The sequence below is a fragment of the Panthera uncia genome, assembly GCF_023721935.1.
Source record: "Panthera uncia isolate 11264 chromosome A3 unlocalized genomic scaffold, Puncia_PCG_1.0 HiC_scaffold_12, whole genome shotgun sequence".
Lineage (NCBI taxonomy): Eukaryota > Metazoa > Chordata > Mammalia > Carnivora > Felidae > Panthera > Panthera uncia.
The window spans coordinates 32,388,951-32,403,283 of NW_026057579.1; positions in this window are offsets into that span (position 1 = coordinate 32,388,951).

Genomic DNA, 14,333 nt, shown 5'->3' on the forward strand with positions numbered 1-14,333 from the left:
CCCTGCTCATGCTCCGTCTCTCTCTCTCTCTCTCAAAAATAAATAAACATAAAAAAATGAAAAAAAAAAACAAACCCACAGGTTCTGATTCACTATTCACTAGGTCCAGGGTGGGGGCCTGAGAGTCTGAATTTCTACCAAGGCCCCGGTGCCCCTGCGGGACTTCAGGCCTCCATCTGAAGGGCAGGGCTGGGAAGCAGTAATCCTTGTCCCTGGCTGCACATTAGGATCACCTCAGGGCTTTAAGAGTCATGTTTGGGCACCGCTCCCCTCAAAACTTTCCGCTTTAATAGTCGAGATTGGGGTCTGAGCATTGGCGTATTTTGAAAGCTCCCCAGATAATTCTAATGTTCAACTAAGACACTCCATTTTATGCCAGCAGACTTGTCAAACAAAGAACATTTTTATCTTCCCTTTTTTTTAATGTTCTTATTATTTTTATTTTTGAGAGAGAGAGAGAGAGAGAGAAGAGAGTGTGAGCAGAATGAGGGCAGAGAGAGAGAAAGACAGAATCCAAAGCAGGCTCCAGGCTCTGAGCTGTCAGCACAGAGCCCGACACGGGGCTCGAATTCACGGACCGCGAGATCATGACCTGAGCCGAAGTCAGATGCTTAACTGACTGAGCCACCCAGGCGCCCCTCTTCTCTTTTTGATTAAAATAAAACATGGGGAGTCAATGAGGATGTGTGGAAAGCACCCATAAGAGTGAGCGTCTGGCATGCATCTGCCCACCAAGCTTTGCCCAGTGTTAACACTGAGGGCGACGTTAAAAATAGTTAACAGCCGCACAACGTAAGAAGTGAGCCCTAATGTAGACAATGGACTTGAGTTAACGATAACATATTGATTGTTCAATATGGATTCATCAGTTATAACAAACATACACGCAAGATGTTAATGACAGGGGGAGAGGGGCAGGTATATGAGAACTCTGTATTTTAGGCTCGATTTTTCCGTAAACCTAAAACCGTTCTGAACAATAAAGTCTTCTTAATTTAAAAAAAAAAAAAAATGGACAACTGGTATGACACAGACAGTGAGCAATCAGAGGACAGCAGAGTCAGGAAGGACAGGCATCAGCTCCTTCTTTGCTGAATCATGGAGGGAAGGTGGGGGGAAGGGAAGGTCCCCAGGGAGGGGCTGAGCAGTCAGAAGGCTCCGAACTGCAGAATTATTTCGATACAGAAACACTGGCGTAGTCTCAGCACCCAAATATCAACTATGGCTGATGCTCACGCTATCAGTCGTCGTCTGTGAATTAAAGGCAGAGATTAAGGCAGCGAAGAGGGATAAGCCTGTACGATAGATCTTGTTATCCTCACTTTAGACGCAAGGAAGCAGAGGCACAGAGAATTTGTGACTTGCCCAAGGTCACACAACTATTCAGTGGCGAGTCTGGTCGCAGAACCTAAGCTTGTCTGCCTCACAACCTTCTTCTCCGGCTAAGGTTGCGGGCGATCCGTTCACCTAATCTAGGTTTGCTGGTTTACTTCTCCGTGAAGGTGGGTCGGGAAGCTGGCGTTTGCAAAGGGCGGAAAGTACTTTTGTGCACAAAAGGCTGGAGCTCCTGCTCAACTTGGCCACTCACTTCCCCGGGCGGATCTTTTTCCTCCCTCTGCTTCACTCTAGACCTGGAGAAAGTCAGCATTCTAAAGACCTTGGGGCTCGTCGGCCAGTCATCCCCCGCTCCCATTTTATAGACCGGAAGAGTGAGGCTGGGAACAGGGAGGCAACTTGGCTGACCCTAACTCGGCAGGGTGCGGGTCAGGGTGCTGTAATGCTCCCTCCCCAGGCCCAAGTGCACACGTGCAATTAAGCCATAAGAGCCATCTCCCCGCGCAGTCAGCGGGCCACAGGGCTGCTCTGTGAGCGTCATTCGGTGATGTCACTGGGAGTTGTCCATGTGTGACTTCACAAAGGTGTGACGGTGACACATACACTTCCCCTGTGCTTCAGATCTGCAACCCAGCATCCTTCCGGATCCTTCATCCAGGCCAGCGTGTGTTTCACAAAAGTAATGGTTAGATGAGAGTCAATTTAGTGTAATAAGGGGTTTGGTTTTATAAGCAGGAAGAATTGCCTTTGTCCAGCAGCATGAAAAAAGTGGTTTTAAAGTTAAAATTATGTCATGGGGTGGCTCTCAGTCTCTGGCAATGTATGACACCTCACCAGAGAGTCACAGGGGTGCTTTCTTCCAAAGGAAGGTCAGAGAGGAGGATGCCCAGCTTGTGGCTTGGGGAGCCGTTCCCACTTGCTTCTGAAGTGCTGAGTTGACAGACTTTCCAAGGAATATCCTGTCCTAGGCCAGAGTCCCGTCCTGAGAACACAGTTCCTGGAGAGACAGGATGAAAGGGGGTCATGGGCCTGGTAGGTTCGGGGGGTCTTCCAAACGCAAATGCCGTTGGCTCTGTTGCTATTTGTCCATCTCAAATCACCATTTATAGCCTTCGCCTGGAGTGTCAGGGTCCAACATGGCAGCCGCCAGCCGGGCATGGCCGTTTAAGAGCGTAAGCTAACTGAAACGAAATACACTTACAAATTTCATTTCTCAGTCACTCCAGCCGCGTTTCAAGAGCCACAGGTGACAAGTGGCCGCCCTCCCGGACAGCAGAACCACGGAACACTTCCATCACTGTGCCATCAACGGTACAGGCCTAGAAAGTGGGCATCGTTGGCGGGAGTGGATGCAGAGAGCATATCACACAGACCCAGGGAACCAATCAGAAGGACCTGAACCCCACGAGCACGTGAGAGAGTCTGGAGGTCTAGACGTGGTTAGAAAATCTGGACCTGAGGACAGCGATGCCATCCTAGTGGGAGAAATTTACCAGGTACATCACAGTGCCAAAGCGGTTCTGCACAGAACAAGTTCTAGTCCAGACCTCACATAGGGAGGACACTCTGGGACACGAACGAATTACAGGCAGTCTCTTATTTCGCACTTGGTGTGTATCTTCGGGCCTAGAAATGTAACCATGAAGAGATCGGTATTAAGTCATATCATGTTCTCCCAAGAAAATGTTCCTGTTTATTTCTAGGGCAGGGTGGCTGTCAAGGAGCCAAGCCGACCTTCACAAAGCAGGGGAGGTTTATTCTAAGAATTCGGGGAAGTCACATGAAACCTGGAGGAGGCAGTTCTGCCCTGATGGGGCTGGGAGTGGCCACATGCCAGGCCTGGTGGTCCCAGTTCCCCTCCCATGTTCCTTTCACCCTGACTTCTCAGCCACGAGGTCGTTCTTCTGTGCACGTGGACTTGAGTGGTTCCCACAGTTGATCCTCGCCGACCAGACTCAGGGCCCTATTGCTCTGGTGCACGGGACATGCGTCAGTGCTCCAGGCAGAGGGAATCTGGCCCGGCTGGTTTGGGTCAGGTATCCATCGCCTGAGCCCGAGGGTGGATTTATTCCAAGACTGTGGAAGGCACGGGGCGCTCTGGAGACGGTGGAGCAGGAGGGGGCAGCTGCCTCTCTGGTACAACCTGGTGCGAGATAACTTGGAACATCCTCAGGACGGTCAGAAAAGAGAAAACAGCGAACATCTCTATGACCTTTTAAGGGATCAAAGTCAGCTGGAAATTCGAGACCTGAACCCAGATTTGTAGCGTCCAAGTGTCTAGAATAGGGTCTGCTGCACAAAGTGCTCGGTGAATATTTGTACAATGAATGGGTCCGCTGAACCACGGAGAGTCACAGAGTATAGGACTTTTGATTTAAAAAGAAAAAGAACAAAACCAAAAACGGGCGCCTGGGTGTCTCAGTCATTTAAGCATCTTACTGGTTTTCCGCTCAGATCAGGATCTCTTGGTTCACGGGATCGAGCCCCGCGTCAGGCTAAAAAGCCTCACTTCCGTGCCTACGATGGACATAAAGTTTCCAGTATCCTCCTTTCAACAGACATTTACTAAAACTAGACCCTGCTCACCATGCTGGGAATACAGCATACGAGCCGCGAGCCCGCTCTCCAGGCTCAGTCTGGCGGGGAAGACGCAAAGTAAACGGGCAACCATACTCAAATACGTGCACATGTCCTAAGGATGATGGAGGAGATCGGAACTTACGCTTCTTTACTCTTGATCAATTTCACCGTAGCAAGTATCCAAAAATCATTCCAAGCATTGTAGGCGGCCCTTAATAATGTTATTTTGAAGATAAAAAGGGTGTCGCTCCCAGTAGACAGCATTTTAAATATGTTTTAAATCAACAAGGTAATTCGCTTATTGACTAAAAGTTTGATTACACAGAACCACATTAAAAAAAAAGAATAAAGATCCCATCTATTCACATGTATTTACCTAAAATGGTTGTTTCACTTGGGACGGTGAAAAAGTTCTGGAAACGGATAACAGTGATGGTCGCACAACCTTGCGACTATGCGTAAAGCCACCGGATTGTCCACTTAAAAATGGTTAGAATGGTGGGCCTTGTGATGTATATTCTTTACCACGATACAAAATGAAAAAAAATTCATCCTGGACACACAATTTTGTAGATCTGTTCTCACTTTATAAACACAGCACTTTTCTCCAAATCGTTAGAAAACGTGCATAAATATAATTGTAAAGCTTGAGTACTTTTTTGTCCTATGGCTACAGCCTAATTTTATCACCGTTCCGTTTATGTTGGATCTTTGAAGCGTTTCCAATGTTGGGTATTATAAATGACATTTCCGTGAACACCTTTGTGAATAAAACTTCATCTGCTTTTTAGAGTGTATCCGTGGATAGATGAAGTCCTACCAGTGGGTTTACTAGACGAAAGGGGACAACACGTTGAAGGCTTCTCACAGTTATTGAGAGATTGCATTCAGTAAGGGTGATAACCGGTTTGTACTTCTCGCTATGTGAGACAGCCTCTGTCACACCCGCAGCCTGAATCAGTTCAGAAGGTCCCAGCAGCCGGGGGCATCTCCTGTCCTCCTGCTCGTGTCTTGCTTTCACCTCGAAGTGCTGCTGTGGGTCGAAAGCCCAGTAACACTGCCCAGGCCATTGGCTCAGACTCATCAGAAAGGACACCGGCAACAGGTGTCCCCGAATTGCAGAGATGGGTATATAGCCCGGCCCTGAGGTCCATGCAGGTGCCTTCTGGAGAGAGACGGTGAAAGAGGGAATTGTGCCAACAGAAGGGGCTGGGAGACAAGGTGACAAGGCCACCTGGAGGGAGGAGACGATGAGACTTCTCAGCCAAACCAGGACCCGCTGAGAGTGAAGGGGACGCTATCACTCATCACATGGGAACAACTGTCTCAGGCAAACCAGGATTTACACCCAACTTACATGTCACCTGGGACCGCATGTCTATCCTAAACTCAGCGTCAAGAATCTGTATGGAATGGGACCCCAAACATTGGGAATGAGGACCTTATTAGGGCGTTTGGTTGCTAAATGGACGCAGCAAAGGGAACACGTGGCCTCATTGTCCAAGGAGCATGCGATTTCATGGGGTGACAGGACAGCACACCCACCTGAATGCTGATACTCTACCTTGTCCAAGAAGCGGACACCAGACGAGACCAGATGTGGCCGAGAGACCCAGGAGACGGCAGGAGCAAACAGATCTGCAGGAATGTAGTGACTGAGGGCTTCACCCATTTGAGATGAGGCAAGTTTCAATCAGCCAAGATCTAAGGGTAAGGCATTCCAGAAGAGGGAACGGGGTAGATACGGAGGCAGATAGGAGAGTTTTCAACTGTTTGTTGTTGAGCCCCTCCCAAATGTCAGGGCTGAGCGAGGCACCTTGTAATTTATGGAATAATCCTGTAACCAACAACCATGCAAATTCCTATGTCCGACAACCCTACAAAATAACAGAGGTGGAAAGACTTCCCCGAGAGCCCAGGGCTAGCTGTAATGAGACCTAACATTTCTGCTCACCAGGCACTGTGGTTTGAGACAGGCGGGACGACCCAGCGACTGCCCCAGGTACAGGCAGTAAGGACCTGCATTGTCTCTGCAGGTGATTTGAAAACGATAATAAAACCAACCGGAAGCTGCTCTGCTTGTCATTATCACCCAGCCCATCAACTCTATACAATGTCCCAGATGAAACACTCCTCCCCGAAAAAAATCCTTTGTTCTAAACGATTGCTTGCGGTTATGATTGAATTTTAACAACGCGTACGTGAAACTCCATGATGTCACTGCTTGCCCGTTCACAGCATCCTCTTCTGCACCCAGATTAATTCAGAAAATTCTTAGTTCTCCAGCTGGTTCCTGATTCACACAGACTTGGCTACATGTGTTTGTTCTGTTCCTTATGGTTTGCAGCCCTTCGGTAGGCTAACCAACTGGTCCCCGATCGCCAGACACTTTTCTGCTTTGGACACTCTAAGTCCCAGCCAGTTGCCACCCTGCCTTTGAGTTCGGCCGGGGAAAAATTCATGTCTCCAGCTCTCATGACAGATTTGAAACCAACAATATCACAAGTGTGTGAATGCAAAGGGACAGAGCTCCACTGAATTCAATGCTGTCATCCCCTACGTAGTTCCGACGTGGGAAGTTTAAGCCGTGGAAATGCTAAGTGCAAGATAAAATATTTGCATTTGGTAGGTAACAATTTTAGTTCATACACGAGGTGCTTAATTTGAATAATATCTGTAGAACTGAAGTTTCTTCTTTTAAAACTATTTGTGTGTGTGGGGGGGAGGGGCGGGGTGCCTGGGTGGCTCAGTCAGTTAAGTGTCCAACTCTCAGTTTCAGCTCAGGTGGTGATCTCACGGTTTCATGAGTTCAAGCCCCACGTCGGGCTCTGGTGCTGGCACCGTGGAGCCTGCTTAGGGTTGTCTCTCTCCCTCTCTCTCTGCCCCTCCCCCACTCACGCTTTTTCTCTCTCAAAAAATAAAAAATAAAATAAAAATAAAATAAAAAAATAAAATTTTTAAAGACAAAAATAAAAAAAACAAACTTAATTAAAAAATTTAAGATATATCTTTTTGTTTTAAACCTAAGGAACAAATCAAGAAAATAATAATTGCTGGTGGTTTTTTACAGAAGTGATAAACGGAAAACAATTTTGTTGTATGGGGGGGGGGGTGTTGAAGTTTTCCGTTTCAGGCGTCAAATACAATAGATTGGTGCTGCGTGTAAATTATCTCACTTCACCTCCGTGGCAACCCCAAGGGGTGCCTTCTATTATTTTCCCCATTTAGAGAAGAAAAAAACTGAGATTCAGGGACATGAGCTGACTTGCCAGGGAGGGCTGGGATTCAGACCCATTGCACTCTGTCTCCAGAGCTCACTCTGACCCCTGTGTTATGATGTATTTAATCCCGCAGCTGGGCCCTTCCAGAGAGTGCTGCTGGCCAGGGTATGCAGGCCCCGCTCAGAACTTTTTTGGTAAGAATATTATAGCTGATGGGGCGCCTGGGTGGCTCAATCAGTTAAGCATCCGCCTTGGGCTCAGGTCATGATCTCGTGGTTCGTAGGTTCAAGCCCCGCGTCTGTGTTGACAGCTCCGAGATGGGAGCCTGCCTCGGATTTTCTCTCTCTGCCCCTCCCCTGTTCATGATCTGTCTCTGTCTCTCAAATAAATGTTAAAAGATTGAAAAAAAAAGAGAGAATATTATAGCTGCTTCTTTTAGTTTAATCTGGCTAGGTAACACAGTATCCCAAACTTTGGCGGGCTAAAACAACCATTTCTTACGCCTGCAGAGTCGATGGGTCATGGGCGGTGGGGATGGGTTTGTCTCTGCTTCGTGATGTCTGGGGTCCTCAACGGGGAAGTTTTGGTGGCTGAGTGACTCCCTGGCTTGGGGCTGGACTGTAGGTGTTGGCGTTGGCTTTCCGCGCGCTGGGAGCTCAGCTTGGCTGTGAGCAGAACACCTGCGTGGGGACTCTTCAGCTGGCCTGGGGTTCCCGCAGCATGGTGGCCTCGGGGAAGCCTCCCAACTTACAAGGTGACCTAGGGCTCCAAAGGCCAGCATCCCAGCTCGCAAGATAGAAGCTGCCCGGCCTCCGTCACATTCCGTGGGCTGAAAATAAGCCACCGGGAAGCCCAGATTCCACTTCACGTCTTGAAAGGTGGTTCTGCCACGTTGGAACAGCTGCCTTGGTAAAATCCGATCTGTGCCGCTTCTCTTTTTTTCTTGTCCAGCTGGTTCTGACTCTTCCAGGCTCGGCTCCCAGCTGGGCCCTTCCGGGGCCTTCCAGCCTCCTCCAGACCCGGGTCCTTCAGGCGGCCCCAACCCAGAGAGTGTTTTCAGGTGCGCCTGGGGAGAGGCAGCAGATGAGAGGAGCGTTGCTTTCCCATGAGCCTTTGCTTTATCTGCGTCGGATTTCTACAGCCAGGGCAGCCACTGGAGCCCTGAGGGAAGCTGGGCCCACACCCTGGGCACGGAAGTGAGACAGACCAACAGAACCTGGTCTTCAGTGCTGTTCGTGAGTTTCTGAGGGAATGAGACTGCAGCCTCCTTTCCTGGAGAATTCTTGGTAGGTGAGACAATTAGTTTTCTCTGTTGCTCAGGCCAATAGGAAACGTAACCCTGTGCTTTACTGGAACTCTTCTTAGGAAACGTCCTCCGGGCCAGCAGGAGGAAGATTTTGACAGGCGTTTGGAGAGGGAGGTGTGCCTGTCATCAGCCTGCTTGATCTCACACCCTCTCACCCGGCAGGGGCCTGGCTCCGTTTTGCAGGTGGATAGGGATGTGGGCTGAGCCCTGAAAAATCATCTGCCAGCTCCAGTTGGGAGGCCCCAGTGAGAGAGTGGAGGGCGGAAGAAGCTGGATCCTTCTCCTCTCATCTCTCTGCTTCGAGCAATGTGTCCAGCACTGGCTGCTTCCCCTCTGGTCATGCCCCTCTGGGGTTCCATTTCCCACTGGACCGCCCCCAGGTGGCCACAGCTCCGCTGGGGGCCCTTCCTCCCTTTGATGCCCAGCCCTACGGGTGCTGCTGTTTCTACAGCTAGTAGATATTCTGTCGTCTCTGTAACTAGCTCCCGTGTTAAGTTCACCCCACTGAACTGCCTGTTGGGACCCCGAAAGACACAGGGCCTGGTGTGCCAAAGGGGAAGGCTTAATGCCTGCGCGTGGGCGGCTAGCCTGCCCTCCTGCCCTCCTCCCTCCTAGATCACTGGGTCCTGATGTCAGCAAGGGTTTGGTTGGGCTGATGGGAACTGCAGATTGAGGCCGGTGCCGAACTATCTGCACAACAAAGGAGTGAGGAGTGGCCCTGGGTGGGGGGGGGGGGGTGGTCAGAGGCTGTCCCCAGAGTGAGCCTTATCATAGCCCGTGGTTCTCTCCCCAAGTGAAGCCGGGCACATGGAACATGGACGGCTGCCTCTCTACACGCTCTTACCCAGGGTGCCCTTGGCCCCTCCCCGGCTCAGTCCAGCCCTGGACGAGCCTTTCCGAGCCCAGGCTCCTCTGTCTCTAATACCCAGAGCCAGCTCACGCCTTTGTCCTTGGGTGCCCATGGTGGTGCCTCGTGTGGCTACTAGTCTGGTGACCAGAGATGCACAGCACCAGCCTGGGATGTGACCTTCCCTCTGGACTGCGAACTCCTTGGCTCATCTCCTCCTTGGCAGCAGGAGGGGGCCTGGCCTCGAATGAGGGCTCCCAGGTTGCTTGAAGGGGGAAAACACGCAGCCCCTTCAGGTGCTCCTGCGGCCTTTCCTGATGGGCCCAGACACGGGCTGCCTTACGCCCGGGGCCCCCGGGGCTCGGTCCAGCACGATATTGTTGGCCCTTCAGTCTGGGGCCTGACTTGGCAGGGATGTGGAGCTCACACCGCCTCCAGGCAGAGCGCACACTTTCCAGAAGGCCTACCTCGGGCAAGGGCCCCCCACATGCTGTTCCCTGCCACAAGAGGGAGAACTCCTGCGGGCTCTGGGGCGTCGCAGAGGTGGGGCAGTGGCAAAACCCAGCAGACGTGCCGTGACAGGTGGGGTCAGAGGCAGTCAGCAGGAGCCCAGGAGAAAATCAGACAGAAGAGGCGGTGGGTGGAACAGGCTCTTGGTAGTTCCCCACTGGTCCCCAAGACCCCAGTCAGCCCAGAGCTGCAGCCAGAGGCTTCTGCCTCACCCAGTACATCAACTGCATGTGGGAGACACTCGATGTAAACACGCACTGAATGAATGAATGAATGACCAAAGGAAGAATATTCAGAATCTTTTCTCCCTCTGACTTTAGAGAGCACACGGGGAGAATTTCCCATGAGCTTATCAGTCACATGGCCACAAGTCACAGATTTCTCAGGGCACCCCTCCTTCCAACCTAACAATACGGAGTGACTTTTGTGTGCCGGGTACTTGGCTAGAAACCGGACATATGAAGAGAATTGTGGCCCTGACTTCAAAGGGAGTAGGAAGAGACGGGGGGACAAGACCAAGGTGCCCATACTGTGGGATGCGTGCTGTGATGACAGGCAGGCAGGGTCCGTGGCAGGGTTAGGAGGGCTGGAGTGCAGGAGATGGGATGGGGAAGGTGAGCAGGGCAGACCCCAGAGGGTCCCCGGAGCCAGGCTAAGGCGGTCGGACTTTACCCACTGGGCCAAAGGCCACCAGCAAAGAATTTTAGATAAACGAAGGGAAGCTTTTAGATAAAGCTTCTGTTCTGCTGTCAGTCCCCGTGTTAGGGAGGCGGCACATCTGAACGCTGGGTCAGGGCACAGGCACTGGGGCTCTGTCAGGCTGTGGGAAGCAAAGCATTGCTAAAATCACTCGGCCAGTTTCAGTCGGTTAAGTGTCCGACTCTTGATCTCAGGGTCATGAATTCAAGCCCCATGCTGCGCATGGAGCCTACTTAAAAAACTTTTTTAAAATAAACATTTCTAAAATCAATTTGCCAGTCGAGTGAACGCCTGCTCTTAACATCTGGACGGAGGCCACCTTTTCTCTGCAATGTACCGTGTGGTTACCGACTTACCTTCTGGGCTCCAGAAGGCCCTGGCCCAGTTCCTGCCAGATGGCCTCTGTCCTGGCAACTTCCCAAGGGAGCCACACCAGGGCGGGGGCAAGGTGGGGCCATGATGCAACACTTATAAAACAGACGTCCTGGGACTTCCACATGGGTGTCTTTGGCTCCTGACAGATACCTTTGGAGATGCCCCCCTTCTCTGATGAGAAGCTCTGATGAGCCTGTTGCTCACAGCGAGGAGGGCCATCCGGAAGCTCTCTGCGCCTGAGGCACATCATTTGGATATTGGCAAAGGCAGCGCGCTTTCCACCTCGGAGGGCGGACTGGGATTTTGGAAACACCTAAAATAATTCCAGGGCACGGCCGGAGTGTCGGTGAGTGCCTGAGCTTCAGAAAATTATTTTTGGTCAAACAACCCACATGGGAAGAGTGCCCCATGACCGGTTCCCAGGTGTCCTGAGTTATGGCACCCTAGCAGGACAGGTCCTAACCTCTCAAAGTCCACATGTCCTCATGGATGTCCTGGGCCTCCCTCCATGGTCAAGTCTGACTGTGCTTCTGGGAGAAATTTGGTGCAATGGCATATACCACCTTGGACATGGGGACAGAACACAAACCCATTTTCCAGGAAGTTTTCACTGTCTAATATTCCAGTATCGACCACATGGATACATAAATCTTTGCGGAGTATTGTCTTTCAATGTCACTTAATTATTTCCAGCGAAGATTACTGTTTCCATTTGTAATCACTATATGACTGTATAAGCCCTTTCGTGTAAATAATTAAGGAAAAAATACCTCCTTCTTCGGACGCGTCCTCATTTTTGGTTCAAAAAATTGTGTACAGTGTACTTATACATAGGCCTCATCGTAAGAGAAGTCAGAAATTCTTAGAACATCAGGGTGCAAGAGTTTGCATGTCTATTTCAGTCCAGCCACAGAGTGTTTTACAGAAAGAGCCTGAGATCGCTTCTCGGCCTTTTGGCTAAGATCAAGTGTAGAAAGAGCCTGAGACCCGGAGGGAAGGGAAGCCCAGGGCTCCAGAATGAGCTCAGTGGCGAGGGTAGCTACAAAATTGGAATGGATCCTGGAACTCAGGTGGGTGGGATGACTAAAGACACAGATCTTACTGGCGCGTCCAACGTGGTTTTTGCTGTCTGTTTGCTTCCATTACCGCTTTTGCACCAAACACAAAAACCTCACCTTCACGTTAGTGTAACTTTTAGTAGTTGGCCATCACATAGTTTACAAGGATCTTTGGCTTTTTGTCTAAGGAAAGAAATGGCGGGGGGGGGGCGGGGGGAGAGGACAGTCTACTGAAAATATGCAAAGACATTAATGCCACGCATATGAATAAGGCCAGGTTTACTCACCATCGATTTATCTTCTCAAATCCAGGTTAGTAGCCGGGTTTCATGACTCAGTCCCTGCTGACTCCCAGACCCAGGGCCAAGGCCCTCTCCAAGAGTTTGCCTGCAGCCAGCTGGGCCAGCCCTCAAGGAAGCAGCACGGCCTCCTTCCCTTGCTTCTGTTTCCCTATCTGGGTCAGATGGATCATCTGGGAAAGACGTGGCCTCCCCAGAGGAAAGTACAGCACGTTGGCAGGAGTTTGCATGTTTGGAGAGGGCTAGCCCACACGATGGGCGACCTGGGTGTGAGTGGCACATGTGAACAGCAGAGGGACAGGCTACCCTCTTTCCTCAGTCAAGAACTTGCCTCTATGTTTCAGTGAATACCTCGAAATCTAGCTGAAACGGGACCCTAGATCTGGCCCCAAGCTGGAGAATCAGAAGCTCAGAGCGGCAGGGAAGTGGCAAGACGTGGGCGGACTGTCCTTCCCTCCAGGCTGTTACCAGGATCCCAGGTGTGGAGACATCCCGTGCCCTCAGCCTGGAGGAGGCGAGAGAGCCAGCACAATGTTCGCCTGGCAACGACTGGCTGACTGACGGGCCAAGGAAAGCTGGGAGTGTGGACGCTGTTCCCCTCTTGGCCTTGGCGACTTGTGGACTGTGCGGAGAACTCTGGCATTGGGAGAAAATGTGTCTTCACAGAGGGGGGACAAATGTTCATCATGATTCTAAAGTGTCTGGGCTGGAATGTTCTCTGAAGGGGGAGTAATCTCATCCCTCCATAGGAATTAAGCTTGTCAAGGTGGAGATAAACCCCCTCCTCCCTTCTCTAGTCCAATTTGCCAGGCACCCTCCCAGTGGCTGCTCAAGGACCATACGGAAATAAAGTTGAGCGAGGTGGGTCCCAGGCCTAGGGGACAGGACAAAGGTTTTCAAAATGCCTCAGGGTTTTGCAGCTATAAATATCTTTGGGTCATCTAGTCAAACCTCGTGCTGAGAAAAGAGACGGAATTTACCCAAGATCACACAGCAAGTTGGGGCCAGGAACAGGCTAGAGCACTGAGCTCCTCCAGGGTCCCTCTGCACCAACTGTGACCTGGGCTATTTTCAATGTTTTTTAAATCCTCACTGGCAACCCTCTGGTACCCCCAATTCCTTCCTCTCCCTGGGGCCAGCGGTGTGGGGTGTCCCACAATTGAGAGGCACAGTCCTCCACCAGAGGCCACGTGCGCTCTAAAGGACAACCAATTTCCTAAGGCTTTTGCCTTTACGTATTCACGGTGTAGACTTTAATGCGAGGCAATCGCAGCCGCCCTCGGAGATGTCTAGTCATTGACGAGTGCCATCCAATACGGTAAAGGGCAGCGGGGGGAGGGGGGTCTCGGTGACTTCCGGACCCTCTACCTCCTCCCCCTTCCCCTTCGGCCCTTAGACAAGCCTCTAGCTGAACACTGAACAAGGGTCTTGGCGTGGCCATTGCTCCCCGCCACCTAGTCGAACACACCTGGATAGGTCAGGCACGGTTTATTGGCTCAGGAAGGGCCTGAAGCGGCGCCACCAACTTGCCAGGTGACCCTCGGCATGCACCTTGCCCCTGTCTGCGTCTGTGTCCCGTTCTTGGAGCGGAGCCAGGATCGTTACAGGTCCCGTCCCTAGAACTGGAGGGGCCCCGGCAGAAGGGGCCAGAGTCCGCCCGGCGGGGTCCACGTGGCCCGCTCGCGCCCGCGAGCTCCTTTCTCTGCTCTAGGGCGCACGGCATTTATAAAGGGCCAAGTGGAAGAACAGTTCTGCCCGGCGCAGATGCTGAAAGTCGGCGTCGGTCACCAGCAGGTCCTGCAATTGCGCGGGGCAGGCTCCCGCCCCCCAGGTTGAGACCCAGGCGGACGGCGGGCGCCAGGAGAGATCCCGGGACCTGCGGCGTGGTGCGCGTGCGCGGTCCCGCCGCAGGGCCGGGGAGGGCGCGAGGCCGCCGGGGGCGCCCCGCGGCGTCGTGCGCGTGCGCGTGCGCGTGCCTCCCTCAGGGCCGGGAGCGGTGCGAGGCCGCTGGAGTCTTCCTGCGGCGTAATGCGCGTGCGCAAGTCCGCCGCAGGGCCGGGAGGGGCGCGAGGCCGGGGGCGGGCCGGGTGGCGCTCGGCGCTG